We start from the raw sequence: 19985 nt of genomic DNA on the forward strand, positions 1-19985 counted from the left end.
AGCCTCCAGCATTGTCTGAAATCTCCAAATTTAGAAGAAATATGAAAATTGTCAACCACTCCTTCCTTAGGGGGTAAAAGCAACATTCGGCACCGGGGGCAGGTCAAGGCGAGGCGGTCACGTGGCGGGCGCCTGGGCCAATGGGGGACCCCGGGAGGACTCAGCACCCGCCTCACCCCGACACTGGGCTTGCCTCTTCAGCTCATATAAAGTGAAAGGCAGAGGGGCCTCTGTGGCCAGAGCGCAGCAAGCAAGGGGCTAAGGGGAGGAGGGCCTAGTGTCAGCCATTTAAAAATGCCCCTGTGGCAGCAATGGGTGCCAGAGTCCCAGTCTAGTGAGTTGAGAAGCAGTGACACCCTCCCCAAATCCCCCAGTTGGGCTGACCCCCATATCAAGCCACAAGGAGCCACACCTGGACCAGACACAGGAGAGGTAAGAACCAGTGGTAGATGCCGGGTGTGCGCATGGTGGGCTGGAAGGGTCCTGCCATCCAGAGGACACTGTGTTGGAGGTCTGACCCTTGTTCTCTTGCTAACCCGCTCTGTGCCTTCTGCCTCTCTGAGACTCAGTTTCTCCACATGTACGGAGGCTGGCCTTGATGATCCCTAAGCACCCTTCCTGCCCTGACCGGATGTGCAGAATCCGTGGCCCTGATGGCTTCAAGGACTTCTTGTGGCTGTGATTAAACGGGGGTGGGAACAGAGGGAGTGGACAGTGTTAACATCTTGCCAGTCTGAGTTTCACTGCTGTGACCAAGTCTGGGCCCGTCTCCCTGGCTTCTCTGTAGACAGTGCTTCTTCCGTGTTCTTTGAGGTTTGATTTCATGGCTCCAAGAGCCGGGGGCTCCTGGCAAGGAAAACGGTTTTCAAATAATGGCTTCAAGAAGCAAAGCTGGGGGAGAAACCATATCAGCTCAGGCTCTGGCAGACAGGCAGACACGCGGGAAGACCAAGGGATTGGCTGGACGGCAGTAGTGGGTGAGGCATGCTGGCCGGGCATAGGACCTGGGCTTCAGCCAAGCTGTGCGTCTCATTGCCTGGCCCTGTGGCCTTGGGCAGGTGCCCAGTCGTCTCTGACCTACAGTTTTCTATCTGTACCTTGAAGCTGTTGGGTGACAAAATCTCCATGCAGAATGTGGGATCTGAGCCCTATTCAAGCCTAAAGAGCAGCCAGTGTCGGGAAGTTTTCCCTTGGTGTCCCTGAGATGAGTCTGCCCTTGGACCACTGGCGTAGAGTCCAGGCAGAAGCCCGTAGCCCATGGGAGTTTTTGGAAGTTGAACCTCAAGTGAGGAAAAGAAACTGGAGGGGCTCTGATGCAGGTGTGGCCCCTGTGCAGCCTCTGGTGGGGAAGGAACTGATCTGTAGATCAGGACAGCAGCAAGGGATGGGGACAAAAGAGACAGCAGAGGACTTCAGGGAGGTGAAGTCATGGGTGTGGGATCTCCAAGGAAAGCAGGAGATTCAAGATGGGCATTGGGGGAGGCACGCTGGGTAGAGACAGAGGCCTGAGGTCAGGACTGGCAGACAAGCAGGCCACATTGCTCTTCTGAACAAGCTTTGGCCACACCTGGGGCCCAGAATGGATCCAGTCCTCCAGCGTCTGTCTGCCCAGCATCCTCACCTCCCTTCTTCTGGTCACACAAGACCCAAGGCCATCATGGCCAAAAGGAGACTCTGGAATCCAACTGCCTGGGTCCAGTTCTGGCCTGTTCGTTTACTAGACAAGTGACCCCTGAGCCTCCGTAGGGCACTGATGGGCTATAGATCCCAAAGTGTGGTATCTAACCATTGCACACTCACCTAATGACAGGAAATCTGGGATGGGTCCCAGGAATCCGCATTGTGAGCTCCCGGGTAATTCCCGGGCACGTGGAGTTTTGAGACTGCTGTGCTGTCAAGCAGCCCGGGACCCTTGTACACAAAGCTGAGGCAACTGCATTCACAGAAAGAGAGCCCTGCTCTAGGTCACCCCACGAGCTGATGGCAGAGCTGGAGCAGAACCAGGCTCTCTGCCCCGCTCAGGCCCCCGAAGGTAGTAGGTAGTAGGGATAGGAAAATTAGATTGCAGTTATTATGGTCCAGGCACCACCTAAGACCTTTACATGAATTAACTTGTCTAATTCTAGTAACAACCCTGTGAGGTAGATGCAATGATTCTCCTTATCCTCACTGTACAGATGAGGAAACAAAGACACAGGGGGGTTGAGTAGCTTGCCTAAGGTCACACAGCTTGTGAATTGTTAAGCCTGGACATTGTCTGTGTTCCAGCTGCCCGGGATGATCTCTCCCACCTCCTGCCCTGCCATTTGGCCACCCCACCCCAGAACTTCCTGGCAATCCTCAATGCATCTCTTGAATATGTATGACAGATTTTCCTGGAGCCGGGTACTGGGCTGAATCTCTTGCATTGTCATTTAACCCTCCCAGGAATACCACGAGGCGGGAGTCAGCATCATTCCATCATCCCCAGTTTACAGGGCAGAAAACTGCTGGGGCTTGCCCCAGGAGGCACAACTAGAAAGTGGCAGAGCGGATTCGAACCCAGTCTGCAACTTCAAAACATTTCCTCTCAGCCTCCTGCCAAGGCCCGTCTGAGAGCAGTGAGGAGGAATCCCACCTCCCAGAGGCTAAGAGAGTGGCCGCACAAGAGCTTGAACCCAGGTCTTCTAGTTCCAAGGGCACTGTTCTGCCTTTTGCCCTGCCACTGCCCCAGGACTGGAAGGAGTTTGTCGCTGGTCCCTAAGAGCCACAAAGCAGCTTTTTGGGCAAAGTCAGCCCTTTCCCTGCAGGGCCAGGTCGGGGGAAGAGCTGACACACATAGCCTTGAAGAAAGGAAAGTTCCAGGCCCAGTGCCACCACTGACCCTCAGGGCTGTGTCTGACTCCCCATGTGAGCCTAGAGGGGCCCGGGGAGATGGTCCCTGAGGTCCTCACCTCTGGGCTGTGCCTGGACCCAACTCCACTGCAATTTTCCCACTACCCGGGCTCAGGACCACAGAGTCGCACAAAGAACTGTGATAAAGCCTCTTTCTGATTATTGTTATCACGATTGTTTTTGTTCACATCTCCTAGCACACATGAGCCAGAGTTTCTCTAGGGTTTATACCTAGAGAGGGATGGCTGGGTTCTGGGGCACACGCCTGGCAACTTTACAGGGTGGCTCCATATTATTTTCCAAAGTGGCTGAACCAAGTTACATGGCCACCAGCAATGTAGGAGCAGCCCCCTCCTTGATGATACTTGAAACAACCAGGTTTCTTAAAGTATATGTATTACACACTTTATTTTGTACCTATCAGATCTGTGTGGTAAAGAATGTAAGGGAGAAACGAAAAAGCTGCCATGCTCCTGTCCGCATGGGCCTCTAGGAAGAGTCCTACATTTGTACCAAGTTGCAGAGTAAGCACCCCGCAGGCCCCGAGGTGGCAGTGGGCACTGCCCATCGGCCCTCCCCCAGCCCAGCAGCCTGCAGTGGCCACGGTCCAATCAGAGGTCGCCTGTGGGACGATGTGCAGGAATCCGGGGGAAAGAGCCCTCCGCGGCTGCCACCTCCTAAGGGCCTGTCTAGACAGGCCCCACGGGGCTGCACCACACATTTTGAGAGCCAGCCCCCTTCCCTCTTGCAAAAGAGGCTGATGGTGGCAATGCTTCTCCACCAGAGACCTTTTCTCCACTTCAAAACGTGCCTTAATAGACAGCATAAATCACGCACTCTCGTGGCCCATGGAGACCACCTCCTTCAGGCCCGTTTTTGTTCAGATGAGGAAACGGTGGCCGACTCTGGAGCCAAGGAGCCTTCAGATGTGGGGTGAATCCCTGTGCCCGGGTGATGAGGTGACCAGGCAGGGGTCAGAGTGCTGCTAGAATGGGGCTAAGGTGCAGTAGGGTGCCCGATACAGGTGCCAGAGGGAAGTCAGGCTGCCTGGACTTGAATCATAGATCTGCCTCATAGCAACTGTGTGACCTTGGCTGTGATAAGAATAACTGTCTTGTTAGGTTACTGAGCTGTCTGATTAAATGAGTACAAACTCATACAGCCCTCAGAACAGTGACTGGAACATAGTAAGTTCTCAATAAAAAGTAGTTGCAAACATGAATATTAAAAGCAGCTTCTTGGTGGGGCAGGGAGTGGGCTGTACTGGGCTCCGATTCTTCTTTTCACCTGGGGAAGGGGATAAACTATCCCTTCAAAAGTGACAATCACCACATATCAACTCTGCCTACATGCCTGCTCCCTTTACCTAGCACTCTATCAGGTAAGAATCATTGTCCCTCTGGGAACCCAGAGGCTCAGAGGAGTTCAGTCACTTGCCGAAAGTCACACAGCTTGTAAGTGGCCAAGGTGGAGCTCAAACCCACGTTTGGCTGACTCTAGAAACCATGTGCTTATGCTCTAGCACCACCCTAGTGAGCAAGAACTAGTCCTGTCCTACCCTGCCTAACAGGAACAACTTTTGGCATTAGGGGACGGGCCAGTGGAGCCTCATGCTTCACTGTCACGATAAGGGGACAGACAGAGCCTCCCACCGCCACCCCATGCCTGCTCAGGGGCAAAAAATGGACCCTGGCAAAACAATCCTTCTCACTACCAATGAGCAGCCCTTAGTATGGCTGAGTGCTCTGGGAGCCTCCGCAGGCCAAGGCTGCCCCTCGCCCTGCACAACCCATGGGAGATTTGAGGAAGGGGCAGCCTCACCCTGGCTCCTCCCCAGGAGCCCATACCAGCCACAAGCCTAGAGCCCCCTCCTCAGAGACTCTCCTCTGACCCAAGCCATGGTTCGAAGGAGGTGGAAAAGCCCCAAACTGGAGAAGCACATGGACCCCACAAGCTTCACAGGGACAGTGCTCAGCTGCCACTAGCTTGTGCCCCTTACCACCCTCCTCCTACTGCTGCAGGGAAGCAGGGACAGGGTGAAATGTCCAGAGGGAGGCTGCCACCTCGGGGTGACACCACCCCGGCGGGACTGCCGAGCCCGGAGGCCACTGGTCAGTCCGCCCAGAGCCACCCATAGGGCAGGGGTGTGACCCCACCGCCCCATTGAGTCTGAGGGCCTCTGCTGAGACAAGATGGGGAGAAAGGGAGAGAAACAGGCTAAGACTCTGGCCCTGGCTCCGCATCCCACAACCTTGGGTAAGCTCCTCTTCAGGCTGTGCAGTTGCATGATTTAGAATAAAAGGGGGACAGTTCCAGTTACCCCGTGTATGACAGTTGGTGCTCAGACTCTCGGGGAGGAAGGACTTGGGGTAGGGGTGGTTGGAGTAGCAGGGAGTACATTTTTTTAAAAATATATATTTTATTTTAGTTTTGATTTTAGATAGAGGGGAAGGGGGGGAGAAAGAGGGCGAGAATATTGATGTGAGAGAGGAACATCAAATGGTTGCCTTTCGGACACACTCCAGGGGACCAAATTTGCAAGTCAGGCATGTGCCCTGACCGGAGATTGAACCAGTGACCTTTCAGTTTGCGGGATGATGCCCAACCAACTGAGCCACACTGGCCAGGGCAGGGGACACAGTTTGGATCAACAGAGAAGAAAAGAGAAGGCATTCCAGGTTGAGAGCAGGACTGGAAAGACATTTTCAGAAGAGCAGACCAGCCCATTTGGTTGGAACCAAGGGTAGTTCTAGAAACTCCGAGAGGTTTGAGGAGGGCACAGTGGGAAAAGCCTGATCACAAAGTGGCTTGGATGGCCATAAACCCAAGCCCCAGAAGGTGGGACAGGTTTTTTTGGCATCTGTCTCTGGGAGAGAGTCCCTTTCTTTAGCCTGTGTTTGTCCCCTTCCCTAAAGCATCATCAGGCCAAGAGCCCCAGTGTGGGGGAGGGACATGGGAATTTGGGCACTGGCGACTCTGAGATGTCAAGTAGTGGAACAGGAGGCCTTAGGGTGGGCTCAGAAGGGGCAGGAAGCCCAAGGGCTGCAGTCACCATCTGAAGAGCTTTCTGGGGAACAGGAACTAGTTCTTTTTATCCCCAAAGGACAGGGTGTGATACATCAGAGAGGCAGGTGTCAGCAGGGTGTTAGGAATTAATCTCTAGTAGTCTAACCAAAAAGAGGTAGGTATGCAAGCTTAGAAATGACACTGTAGAGAGGAGTCAAATATTAGAGGAAGTTGGGCTTCAGTCTTTTCCCACCACTGGACTAGGGCTTCACATCACAACCCTGGCTGCCTTGGGACAATCATATCCAGGCTGAGCCCCCCTGCTGCCTGGATGTCAGATTCCCAGCTAGGCATGACATCAGTTCTGCCCTGGCTGCACACAGGCAGCCCCTAGGGACCCCACTCCCTCCTACTTCCTTGCACCCCACTGCTGCCTTCTGCCCTTCTCAGGGAACACCAGGGAGACCTGGAGCCTGGTTATGAGACTGGGTCCCTGGGGAACATTCAGGCGATGGCCTTCCACCCAGCAGGAATGAGGCAGAGGGGATGAGGGTCCCTGAGAGCCCTGTTCACATGCCCCAGAGAGTTTACATGGAAATTCCGGGAGGGTCACAGGGAAGCTTAGAACAAGATGCTTTATTTTTGTCCTTTTTCTTTCCTGTCCCTCCTTTCCCCCAGCAGTGGGTGGGGTGTCAAGGAGTCTGGAAGAGGAAAGCAAGCCTCGTCTTTGGGCTAAGTCAGAAAAAAAAACACACTAAGTACGGAGAGATGGAGGTGCAGGACATATGGGGAGGGAGACCAGGCAGGACCTGGGGAGGTGGGCAGCTATGTGGCACAGGGTAGAGGGAAGTGCAAAGTCAAGGGGATAGCCAGGCCTGGGCAGGGTCCTGGGGAGTGGGCAAGAACACCGATCAGGCCAACAGGCGTTCTTGGACACTCAAGACCAGAGCCACTTGAGCTCTGGGTTCAAGCTGGAGTCAGAGAGTCAGCCAGGTTCCCAGAATTGACAGAGGGTCTCAGGATTGGAGCTACCAGGAACTCTGGGGAATCCACAGACTGGAAAACAACAGAGTAGGACTAGATCCATCTCATTCACCCTGGTAAGCCTGGTGCATGCTTAGTAAACTTTCCTGGTATTGAGTCCTAAACACAAAGTGCCACAGTCCTGTTAGAGCTGAACATCCTGTCAAGGCCATCTTCAAGGCCACATCCTTGCCTTATAGATGTAGAACCCATGACAAATATTACCATCCTTCCAGAGTGGCTGCCAACCCTGTGTGTCCTTCTTCACCTTCCTGCCTTCTAGTCAGAGATGAGACCATGGCATGGTCCTTGCAACCAAGGGGTGGAGACAGAGGAGAGGTGGGCGACCTGCCAGGAAACAACTGTCTTTAAGAGGGAGAAGATGAAGATGTATCTTGAGTTCTGGCTGCTCTGTCCAGGAAGGCTCTTTTCCTGGCTAGAGGTGGTCCCCAAAGTTACCAACTGCTGCAGATGGGAGGCTTCCTGTACATGAAGGAGCCCAAGGTTGGGAGGGAAAGCCCTTGGTTCTATTCCTGGCTCTGCCGCAACTCTCCACATGACCTTGAACATGACCTTGAATATAAGGTCCTCTCTGACCTCAGTGTGTCCAGTGAGGGCCCGGACCCACCCAGCCTGGGCAGCCAGAGATTCCATCCATGATCTATACCAGTCTCCTGTAGGACCTCCTCTCTCTCTATCCTGGTCCATCTTAGCTTTTGCCTCAGCACAGGAACTAGGCCAGCACAGCGAGAAAACAACAGCCTGCAAATTTCTGCCTGCCTGGAAGCAGCATCTTCTATACCCAAGCTCTGTTTTCCAGCCTTGGAATTCCCAGAGAGGCAAAAAGCTGGGAAGGCCCTTAAGAGCATCCCAGTGAGGGAATCTGAGACGAGAGAGGTCTGGTAAATGGCTCAAGGTCGCACAGTAAACCATGCGCTAACTGGGGGCGGGCCTTGGGTCTCCTGAAGCCCAGACCAGTGATCTCTCCACTGACCACACTGTCCTCCAGAATAATGGGCACATAAGCCATTCCCATGTGGACTTGGGCACTGATTTACCTTGACACCTCAAATCCCTACATGGGGAGCCTGCAATCTTTTCTGCTCTCCGGGACTCGGTTTTTTTCCTATCAGAAAAATAAGGTAGACTAGATGTCTCTATGAGCCCTTTCACCCCAACACTGGGGCTCTAGTGTTGCTATTTCAGCCCCTTCTTCACAAAGGGTGGGGCCACCCAGGCCAGGAAATCCCCCGAAGTCACAACCCTCACCCAGCCCTGTCCTCCCCCAGACCCCAGGGCTGGGTTTTATCCAGAACTACAGGCTCAGGCCCAGCTCCCCCTTGAAGATCTGGAATTTTCTTACCATAAAAGGGCAAGTGTGACTCTCTTGGTCCCTGCTGCCAGCCCCGCTGGGGGAAAGGCTGAGCTATTTTTAGAAAACTCAAGGGTTTGCTCCTGAACTCAAGATGGAGCCTGCATCAGGGGATCCTCCTGCCCATTGCCCTCGCCCACCTTCTCTCTTCCTCCCTCTTCACCCATCGCCCCATCTCCCTTCCCTTTGTCTCCCTCTCTTGGCCTCTCTGTCTTGCTCTCACGCTCTTTCCATCCATCTCTCTTCCTTTGTCCTCTCCCTCCCTCTCCTCTCTCTTCCTTCCCCCTCACTTCTCCCTTCTCCCCAAATCTTCTCAGAGTCAGCTCCCCTCCTCCATTCCCTCCCTTGGGCCTTGCTTTTTGGTGGTTGGAGAAAGAAACATGTCTGCACCCCCACTCCCTTCTTAAACACTATTTACAACATAAATTCCAAACATCCGCCATCTGGTTCTAGGAAAGGCCAAAAGATATTTGGAAAAGGAAGTCATGATTATTCCACATTCAAAGCCAAAGGAACTTAAAGGCTCTCCTCTCTCCCTCCTTCCTGCGGGGTCCCTTTGTTGACATCTGAGCCATTAGATCCCTCAGTGACTAGAAGGGGTCAGTCCCAGCTGGGCCTCCGACGGACTGCATCACTTTGAGCTCCTTGCTCCTTCTCCCCACACCTCAGTCTCCTCATCTGAACAACAGGCATGAAACCAGCACTAATGCTCGCAGATATCAAGTCCTGCTGTAGAAAATCCACCTGGTCCAGGTCACTGCGGCTGTTTTGAGCTAAGCAGTAGGGGTGGGATGGGGGCAAAGGAAGTGAGAGGCAGCCAGGAGCACTCCAGTCTCAACACTTGCTGTCCCATGTCTATCTGTCTGTCTGTCTGTCTGTCTCACCAAGAAAATCTATGCAGACCACCTTTCTGCACACTGACACTCACACCAGGAGGACGGGGTGGGGTCCAACCATCCCCCAACATTTGATCCTGGGAGAACTCTGGACACATGGAGTCCAGTCCTCTCCCACCGTCATGACGAGGCCCAGAGAGGGAAAGACACTTTGTCTACAATTACACAGCACACACACAGGAGACCTGGTACCTAAGCTGCTGTTCTTCCCATTCAACACATTCAAAGAGAAACCAACATTAGTGTTATCCAGAGGCAACACTCAGCCCCAGCAAACTGGAACCCTGGAGCCCCTAGATCTTTGCAAAGTGGGCAGGACGGAGGGAAAACTAACTCCCTTATCATGGTGTTTGGTTTCTTAAGCAAACAGACAGCATGCAAGGGAGAGGCTCCGTGGGAAAGAGATATAACAACAACGAAAATGAGAAGCCCCCTTGCTTCTGGACACATGCAACCCTTGCCAGGGCCCACATGGCTTCTACTTTCTCTGTTCACAACCCGCTTTGCATACAGACTCACACACACCTGACAAAGTGCCATGAAATGCTGACTCAGGTTGTCACTCTGTTAAAATAATGCCACAAATCATCTGGGCTTATAAGGGAGCCATGAAAATGCATGGTGGGCTGCCGGGAGCCAATCCTGACCCTCACGCTTACTAGCTATGAGACCTCGAAGGAGTGCTATAACCTCCGGGATCCTCGGTTTCCTCATCTGTAAAATGGGAATAAAAATGGCACCTAACTCGTAAGTGATTGTAAAGAGCAGATGAGAAAACCAAGGGAAAATAAAGAGCTTTGCAAGTGGGGAGCACACCGAAAGCCTCCTATGAGTCAGCTGTAACGCCCAGTAGGTGAGCTATTGCTGCATTGAGTATGTCCCAGGGTAAGCCTAGTAGGTGGCAGCTATTATCATTCTCACCATTTTCCTGGTTTTTGTTCTCACTGAAGGTCAGCGTCATAGGGATGCTTGTCTCTACTCTTCCTCACCCGGAGCCCCAGCTACTTCAAGCAGGGCTTGGGATTCTAGGTCAGGTTGGTCTAGCCCGCTTTCTTTCCCTCTCTTCCCTTTTTCCTGCATCAGTCTTATTTCCGCCTCAAACTGTGTTCCCAGGCCTTGCTCAAAAGTCCCCAGGCATTGACCTTCCCTGGGGAGGATATGGGGAGCGTGTGAGGCTGGTGAACTCAGCTGGGGTGTCAAGGGGATGGGAGGGCACTCTGGGAACAGAAGCCCAGGGAAGCCACACACAGAGCAGACATGGAAAGGGCCCCACGCGGCGGCTCCCACAAAAGCTTCCATGACTTCTCTGGGTGCCACTTTGGGCCTTTGCCCCATCCTTCTTGCTTCTCCTCCTCCTGCGCCTGAGCCTCACTGTAAGCCCAGTCCTGTGTTCATAGTGGAAATGGCAGCCATTTATTGTGGGCTTGCTACGGGCCAGCAACTGTGCTTATACTTCACATTCTACCCTCACAGACACCTGTGAGGCTGGAAGCCAAGGTTCAGAGAAGTGAAGCCATTAGCTCCAGATCACATAGCGAGAGAGTGTCAGGGTGAGATTCCAATGCAGGTCAGCCTAGCTCCAGGGCCTGGGTCTTTTCTATTCTTTCCAAACATAGTGGAAACCCTAGGGCCCTGGAACCCAGGAAGAGCACCGCCTTAGTATGTGCACACGTGTCAGGGAGCCGAGGTAGGGGCGCTGTGGACAAGGAAAGCCCTCCAGAAAGAACCAGTGTGGGCGTGGGTTCATGTGCCTGTCGGGAGCCCCAGCCTCGGCTCTCCTGCTGTGGTGCCATCTGGCTCGCAGATGTGGCCCAGTCCCAGCCCCTCATGTTTCTTGGAAATAAGCGAGGCCAAGGAAGGGCACTGGGACTTTTGCAATGACCACGACGATGTGAGCTTTGTTTGGTGGTCATCTAGCCGGCTGCTGCCCAGGTCCAGGAGGCAGCTGGATTGAGCATGAACAGCCCCGGGTTCAAGCTGGCCTCTGACACTTGCCAGCAGATGACCCTGGGCACATAGCAGAGCTTCTTTGAAGATCAGTAAGTGGGGAAGTTATTCCTACCTCCGGTGGCGGTTGTGAGTGTTCTCTGAGTCATGGGAGGGAGCTTTTTGCAGGCTGCAAACCTTGTGCAGCTGGAAGCAGTCTCAAGTGGCCCAGGGCTGTCCCTTCGGTCTTGGCCACCGTGTTAACCCCAAGTTTTGATCTACCCATAAATGGCTCTTTTCCAATATGTGAGGCTGGAGGTGGGGTCTGAGGGGCCTCTGGGAAATTTCCATCAGACGCGTTCTTTCACTGATGGGGCCTGGGTATGCTTGGAGTGGGGAGGCCCCACCTTCTTATGGAGCTTGGAACTGATCAGAGACCCCTTTTGAAAGCCAAGTGGGCAGAGCAGGAATAATGGCTACCTAGGACCTAAGAAGCAGGCTCTTTGAGGCCTGGGAAATCTCAGCAGGTTCAGCCTGGGGCTTCCGAGGACCCAGCAGCAGCCCAGGTCCATCCTCAACCCCTTGGAGCCTGGCAGCTTGGTCAGAACCCACGAAGACCACAGGGTACCCCAGCGTCTTCTGACAGGTGGTATCTTTGTTCCTTTCAGAAGAGGGTACAGACTGACAGGAGTCACCCCTACAACCCTGATGTTGGAGGAGCAAGCACCCCAAAGAGGGAGCTCCTGAGGACCAGAGGAGGGCTGGCAGCAGGCGCCCTGGAAATGGACCGTAAGTGCCTCCCGCTGGCACTCCTCCTGCACCGACACTATGCCACACCTCACGCCCCCTGCTGGTGCCACCGTGGTAACCCTGGTCCTGTGGGTTCTCTCCCCATCCCAACCCTCAGAATACCAAGAAACCAGGCCTCAGAATGGGAAGAGCTGACAAAGGCCCCTACTGCCCGATGGGGTGTAGGCAACGCGGGGCTGTTGGGTCTGGGTCGTAGGTGAAAACAAGTGAGACCAAAGGAGGAAAAACAACCAGGAGCCAACTATCCACTCCACCCCCCGGCCTCCCTGCCCATGGTCCCTACAAACTAGCGAGACAAAGCCTGTGTGCTGCAGAAAAGACAGGACTTGGGGATGCAGAGGATGATGCCCATCTTCCCAGGAAAGGAATAAACAGGATTGGGCTCTGGAAACAGGTAGACATGGGGGAGGGATCCAGGGGATGACAGAACTGGCGCATGCGGCTCTGACCAGATCTGGGGTCAGGCATGTGCCCTGGCGGCCATCGCAAAACCATAGCAGTTGTTTTTACTGTCCATCTCGTTCCCACGCTTGCTGGTTTAGAGTACCCTGCATATGGAGCAGGCAGGGTGATGTACCAGCTCCATAAGACAGGTGGACACATTGAGGCCCAAGGAGGTGAAGGAACTAACGCAGAACGGCACGGACAGTCCGCGGCAGAGGGGAGGGATTCTGGGGGTTCTAGTACCAGACCTTGTAAGAATGGAAAAAATGGAGAAAGACTTGGAGGGGAGCAGAGGAGGCCAGGGCTGATACCCCGGGGACGTGCGACAAGGCCCAGGCCTGGCTGACATGATGCAGCACACCTGTTCACCTCTGCACTCCCCACACGTGTGTGCAAACGTGCACCCCAGCACAGCGCACACACCCGGCCCTCTCTCACTAGCCGGTGAGCCTCAGAGACTGCGTCTAAACAAATTGGATTAGGAGGGCTACAGGCGCCTCCCCCCCGTCGACTCTCCCGCTCAGACACTGAGCAGGCCTGCAGAGCTGCCAGCTGCGGTGTCTCGGTCACACTGACAGTCAGTCTTCGTCCCCCTCGACCCACCCCCCCAGCCCCCGGAAGAGGGCCAGGGTCCGAAAGGACTCCACAATGATGGATGGGCTGAGGGAGGTTCCAGGGCTAGTTTAAGAGCACACAGGATGTTAGTGCTTGTGCGAGGCTCATTTTTGAGCTGTTCCCAGCAACCCACCCCCACCTCCCCGCCTGCCCTCCCCTCCCACAGCCTCTCCCACGGTCTCTGAAGCTAGAGAACCACCCTCGTCATGGTCCCACAGCTGAGCGGAGCAGCGGCTGGTCAGCTCAGGAGGCAGTGGCCTGGGGGATGAGGCATGGGCAGGCACTTGCAAGGGAGGAAGGAACTTGTGAACAGAAAGAAAATGCCGCTGTAAAAGTGGCATCTCGGTGCTTTCTCATCCATTGTTTTGTTTACTCCAGAATGTTCCAGGAGTTAGGAGGTTGTACCCATAAGACTGATGGCACCAAGGGAACCCCTAAGTTTCATTTAGTCAGAGGTTCCCCAGCTCCCCTTTCCTGAGCCCTGAGTCTGCGCCAGGCCCTGTGGGGGTCTGGGGACACCAAGATGAGCCTCTGCTCCCATTGCTGAATGGAACAGTGTCCTCTGGGCTGGCCAGTGGGCCCTGGGGCCTCCCTGGTCTTCTGCTACAGCAGAATCCCTTTTCCATGTGCCACACACAAGTAGTTGAATATTATCACCAAGAGGAGCCTCAGCAGCCCTCCTGTTCAGAGCACAGTCCCTGAAGACAGACAGCCCCAAGTTCAAATCCAGCCTTGCTCTCTTTTTGCTTAATACTAGCTGTTAGCCTCCAAGCCCATTTTCTCTTTTTTTATTTTTTTAATTTATTTATTTGTTTGTTTATTTATTTACTTATAGAGAGAGGGGAAAGGAGAAAGAGAGGGAGAGAAACATCACTGTGTGGTTGCCTCTCACTCGTGCCCCCAACTGGGGACCTAACGTGCAACCTAGTCATGTGCTCTGACTGGGAATTGAACCAGTGACACTTGGCTCACAGGCCGCCATTTTCTCTTCCGTAAAACAAGGATACAAAAGCTCCCACCTAATGGGGCTGACTGGAAGGATTAATTAGGGTTTTCCAAACCCTCACTCGACACAGAGAGAAACAGAGGCCAGGAGCAGGAAAGGGCGTGGCCAAGGTCACCCCAGGAACTAGAGGTTAAGTCTGGACAGGGTGGATTCCTTCCTCTCCAGCACTTGTCTGAACATAACTCTTCCCACCTGGTCCACCCCAAGCAGCTCAGAGGCCTCAGGGGGCCAGGTTGTGCAAGTGACCATGGGGACATGTCCTAGGTTCCGCCCTCCACCCTCAGCCCTGCTCCGGCCACGGCAGCCCCAGAGTCCCAGGTGACCAGCGGTGGCCCCCAGCCCTCACTGGTGGCGGAGGGTGGGGGAGCGCAGCAGCAGGCTCCCAGCCCAGAGCAGCCTGGCCATATAAGGGAAGGAGCCAGGGAGGCCTCCTGGCTCAGGCCTGGCGAGAAAACCCAGACAGCCACTGTTTATTTTCTCCTTCCCAGCCTCCCGGAGCTTCCCGATAGAAGACAGAGGTTCTCCTCAGGCTCGGCAACATTTCCTGAAGACAGTGGGGAGCAGGGAGGAGAAAAGGTCTCACCCTCCGGGAGCAACCCCCAAGACTGCCCTCCGCCAGCACCAGATAAGATGCTGAGGTCACCTTTTCCACTGCTGCCTTTGACAGAAGGGGAAGCAGAACTGCAGAGAGGAGACGCACCTACAACAAGTGATTGTGCCAGTTGGTGATAGAACCTGAGTTTCCCAAGTGGCCCCTGTCACCTGACTAGAGATCCAGAGTGAGATGGAGCCTCTTGTGGGGTAAGTGAAATAAGAGGGCCACCAACCTCCTCCTCAGTGAGGTTTCATTTGAAGGAGACCAGGGGTCAGGACCAGTGCTGTCTGCCTGCCAGGCAGGTACACAAGACTCGAGGGAAGAGTTCCAGGGACTAGAGAGCCAGGTCCTCCCTGCCCAGCCTCACCGCCTCCTCCTCTAGGAAGCCCTCCCAGCTTCCCCCAGGGGCAGGCATCTCTCTGTCCTCTAAACCCTTGGCAGTCCTTTCTTGAGCTCTCTCATGTCACCGGGTCTGCCCCCTGTTTGCCTTGCTAGGGCCACCATTGTCCTTCCATTTCAGACTGAATGCACTCCTCCAGGGCAAGGAGACCACCAGATTTAGACCCCTCTCCCCCTCAGCATGTAGAAGATGAACTCAGTTTGCCAAGTGAACAGATGCAGTAGTTAAACCCTTTCCCGAAATCAAAGGATTGGAAACTGGTCAGGGGAGAAGCTACTGAGCATAGAGGTTAAAAATGAGAGCCTGAGGCCGGCTGTTCTGAGTTAGGAGTCCCAGCTTGGCTCCTTGTTGCCTGCCCTCAGAAAAGTCCCTTCCCACGGAGCCTTGGGGATGTACGGGGTTAGCACAATTAAAACATTCAATAAGTGACTGCCCTTAGCACAGTCAGCACCAGTGTGGTTTCCCTAGATACAAAGGAACGGAACTAGGCAGACTACAGCCACAGAGGCGAACCCCTGCCCTGGTCAGCGGCTGCGCCTCAAGCCTGTGCCTGCGTCAGAGCGACTCCGCAGGACCGTGGGACTGCTCTGTCTGCTTCCTGTTCTGCACCCAGGAGAGTTGCTACTTTTGCGCAATATTCCACGTCCGGTGGGACAGCAGGATGCGCGGGAGCCAGCCCTCGGCACTGGCCCCCCACCCCTGACCCCGTTCAAGTTGAGCTGTCTCCTCCCCTTTCTGGTCCTTCTTCTGAAGGTGAGGACCTCACTCTGCCGGCCCCATCAGCTGTTCTGAAGATCAGATGGAGCAGGGCATGGCTTCCCAGACTGCCATCCCTCAACTGACCTTTTTCTCTATGTGGGCCAGACTTGCAGACAGTCATAATATTTTAAAATTTAAGATGAGCATTGTTAATACCTCAATATAAATAGTTATGTAAAGGGGAAATGGTAACACTGATCATAATTAGGAGGGAAGGAAGAATAGGCAGTGAAATGAAGCAGAGTTATTACACTTCCTCCTGGTACGGTGGCTTGCGGGGCCCTAGGCCTGAGGCTGATGAGCAGGAGGCAGCAAAGTGTCAGAGACAGGCCAGCACCCCACCGAGGCCCCTTTCCCCCTGGTAGATAGGACTGAGCGCAAACGGACAGACTGGAGCCACTCTGTCTTCCCAAGTTAGTTAGTGCTGAGGCCAGGCTCTCTGCCAAATCGCTCACTTCCTGTGCTGCACCCAGGAAGTCAAAGGTGATGTAGGTGAAAGGGCTTTGGAAAACAATTGAGCACCACAGAATGCAGGGGCTGATCTGACCTGCTTGGTTCCTGGGAACAGATGTTCACTTGTTTGGAACTACCCTTCTTGGCTCCTTACTGAAACCTGCATGTGGGTCAGGTGAGCGTTTTCTCTCGCAGGGCTGGCGGGAGCATCTGAGAGAGGAATAGACAGGCGATGGGCCATCCAGGCCTCCCCAGGCTGCTCCTGATGCTGGCCTCCCTCCCCCGCCAAATGCAGTCGGAAGCAGTTCCTACAGGAAGAAACCCCTATTAAAGGCAGGCAGTACTTTGTCTCTGGAGGGGGCTGGTGTCTCAAGGGGCCATTGGGACTGACCTACCCCAGGGCTAAGCAGGAGGAAATTCCCTTAGGATAGGGGCCTGATTTCAGATTCCTGCTAGAAGCATCAGAGACGCAAGTCTTAAGGAGGTGTGTGTGTTTCTTGCTCACTCCCAGCCCTGAGGAAGCGTTGCCCACAGCCTTTCTCCCTTCATACATCCCTGAAAATATGTCATCTGGCATCAAGGCCACCACAGTGGGCATCCAGAAAAGCAGAAGGATGCTCTTGGGGTGCCCTGAGATCTTGGGGGAGGCAGCAGGAGTGGAGGGAGGCTCAGCCAGCTCACTCCGATGTTCTCACCCGGGCCAGGCCTAAAGAGGAAAATGGATTACCTACAGGGCCATTCAGTCACTCCCCAAATGGAGTTCATTCCCTGGGCCTGCCATGATGCACAAAGGCCTTCACAAGGCCCAGGGAGACCCCACATTAACAAGATGTGGGTGCTGTCCTCGGGGAACCAGAGATCATCCCGGTCAGACCCACATGCAAATAACCTTCCCACTAGAGAGAGTGAGACAGGAAAACAACTGACCCAGTATCCAACCAGTACTTGGAGCGTCTGCACCGCCTGAAGCTGCTTTCAGTGGTGAGTACGGGCGACGAAGCCCCTTCCCTCACAGGGGGCCATGCAGTCCACGAGTGGAAGTGGTCTTCAATGAAACTCCTGGGGAAAGAATTAGAAAAGGGCACAGGATGTTTGAGGACAGGACCAGGGTATTCTGACATCTGAAAAGTTGGGGAGCATGTCCCAGAAGAAGGGGCCGTTTGAGCAGACACTAAACCCCTGAAGAGGAGCTGGGCAAGGGGCACAGCATGGCAGCTGGGAGCCTGAGGTGGTGGGTGCAGGCCTTCCTGGATGGGTGGCCAAGAGGAAGAGGTCGGCTGTGGTTTGGGGCGGCAGGCACCGTGGCGTTGGGTGAGGGCTTCAGAATCTAGCTTGAGGGCAGCGGGAGCCCTCTCTGGATTTAAGGAGGGGAGCAACTGGACCCTGTTTGCATTTTGAGAAATCACTCTGGGAGGATGGCAGGGAAGGATGGGTGGGGAATCTGGGGGTTGGGAGTGGTGGAAGCAGGGAGACCAGGTAGGAGGCCACGGAAGATGTTGCATGGTGTAAAATATCAAGTTCCATGACTGTGCTGTTTGGCTGGGATACACAGAGCACGAAGGAGGGACGTGGAGTCAACATATTGGGAGGCCCCATTTATTGAAATGTCTAGAACAAACAGCTCTAGAGACAGAACGTGGTCTGCCCAGGGCTGGGGCTGATGGGAATGGGAGTGGCTAAATGCTAAGAGGTTTCTTTTTGGAGGGATGAACTTATTCTAAAATTGATCGTGGTGATGGTTGCACAACTTTGTGACTGTATTAAAACCCCATTTCATAGTACACTTTAAAGGGGGTGAGGGGACCTTCTTGCCATAAAGCTCTTTAAAAAAAAGTAAAAGGAAAGCGGAGGCTAGGTCCCAGAGGGCTCTGATGCCAAGCTGAGGACGGAGCACACAGGCAGGGTAGGTTCAGGGGTCTGCGGGCCGGAGCTGGTGGTGGAGCCGAGGCCCCTCTCCTGCCCCTCTGCTGCCTCGGCCGGACCCCGCCCTGTCTCCCAGCCTGAGGTGCAGTGCTGCATCTCTGGTCAGTTGGGAGTCTGAGATGAAGCACTGTAGCTCGGGAAGGGAGAAGTTGTTCTGCGGCCCTCCTCCGGGAAGCGGTAAGTGCGGGTGCTGGGGGGCACCTGGAAGGACGGGAACGCTTCCCGTCTCCACCCTGTCAGCTTCTTGTGCTGAGGAAGTTTCTGGACTCAAATCCTACCCATGCCACCATCTGCTTCATGATTCTGGGCAAGTCCTGACTCCTCCGTACACTACGGTCTGTCCAGCCGTAAGGGGAGGTTTTGGAGCATCCGGTGGTGGCCGTGACCCAGCACCCTGCCTCTGTCCGTGGGGGACACTGCTAGTCTGTCAAGGTGCCCCCTTTTTTTTTTTTTTTTTTTGAAGATCTTATTTATTTATTTTTAGAGAGAGAAGAAGGGAGGAAAAAAGAGAGGGAGAGAAACATCAATGTGTGGTTGCCTCTCACACACCCCCAACTAGGAATCTGGCCCACACCCCAGGCCTGTGCCCTGACTGGGAATTGAACTGGCAACCCTTTGGTTCACAGGCTGGTGCTGAATCCACTGAGCCACACCAGCCAGGGTTCAAGGTGCCCATTTTTGAAGTTTTCAAATGCAGCTTCAGAATCCTTCTCAACACTAAGTCCTATCAATGATTCCGCACTGAAAACCATTCATCATTTGTGGATTGAACAAAATATTTCCATCCTGAAGATAAAAGTCCTGGGCTTTGGGTCAGGCTCTTCACTCTTAGAGTTCCTAACCTTGCTCCAGGCTATTGTCTAACCCGGTCCAATCATCTCACAAATGTCTTATGTCTCTTGGAGGCTTCAGACAAGCAAGGAACAGCAGAGGAAAATCACTGGGCTAAGCACAATTTTATTTAACCTCCCAATCAGCTTGGGAGGTGAGCAACATTACTGACTCATTTTACTAATGAGAAAACTGAGGCTCGGTTAAGTAACTCACCCAGGGTCACACCTTGATTATGTTGAGCCAGAGTTGCAGCCTAATCTGTCCGCTTTCAGATCTGTATTCTTACCCGCTGCATGTGAGCTGGGGGGGATCGGGCACCAGGTGGTGACCATAATAAATCCTGCTCTGGTCTTGTCCTTACCTCTTGGGTCAATTTTAGCAAAGACAGACCCAGATACTTTCCATCAGTCCTGTTGATTCCCTTCTTCCTACCTCCTCTTCCCCCAAATTATATTCACCCCGCCTAATCCAGTAGCTCCTATTCTATCCCATTTTACAGTTGAAGGAAGCTGAGGTTAAGTGATTTGCTTAAAGGTCACCAGCAAGGAAGTTGCCCAACAGAGACCAGGGACCAGATCTTCCCAGTGGATTTAGAGTAAAACCCTCCCTCTGGCTGGAGACTCCGGAATGCACACAACTCATGGCTGTCATGGGAAGGGGTGGGGGTGGGGGGGAGCTGGGTTGCCAGATGGTTGCTGGTCAACGACACGGCCTTTGACCACAGGGAAAGTACCCTGCAGGGCACTTGAAGTTCCAGTCACTGCACCTCCTGGAGCCACATCCTGAGATACTGGCGCGCCCACGCTGGCTTCTGCAGACCGGCTGGACACAGAAGAAACTCCAGCTGGTCCGTGGGGACACGACAGGGCCTCGGTGCTGAAGGCCACGCTCCCACCTTGTCCTCACGGTCCAGTTTTCCCAGGAATCCCTTAGATGCTAAGATGGGGATTCCTGGAAATACTGTTCTTGAGGTCATGGTCTCACAGCTGGATCTGCCTCCTTCTCATCCCAGCGCTGTCCCCGTGGACTCAGCGCAAGCACCACCCATG

General features: G+C 54.0%; 1 long non-coding RNA gene across 1 annotated transcript; it reads left to right on the forward strand.

Moving 5' to 3' along the window:
* The first annotated feature begins 247 nt into the window (after positions 1–247).
* On the forward strand, positions 248–18551 carry LOC150000847 (uncharacterized). The gene is made up of 4 exons (XR_016513323.1): positions 248–432; positions 11766–11886; positions 14461–14773; positions 15436–18551. It is a non-coding gene; the product is annotated as an uncharacterized LOC150000847 (long non-coding RNA).
* Positions 18552–19985: the final 1434 nt, after the last annotated feature.

Source organism: Furipterus horrens, unplaced genomic scaffold, assembly GCF_987537825.1.
Source record: "Furipterus horrens unplaced genomic scaffold, mFurHor1.1.pri manual_scaffold_10, whole genome shotgun sequence".
Lineage (NCBI taxonomy): Eukaryota > Metazoa > Chordata > Mammalia > Chiroptera > Furipteridae > Furipterus > Furipterus horrens.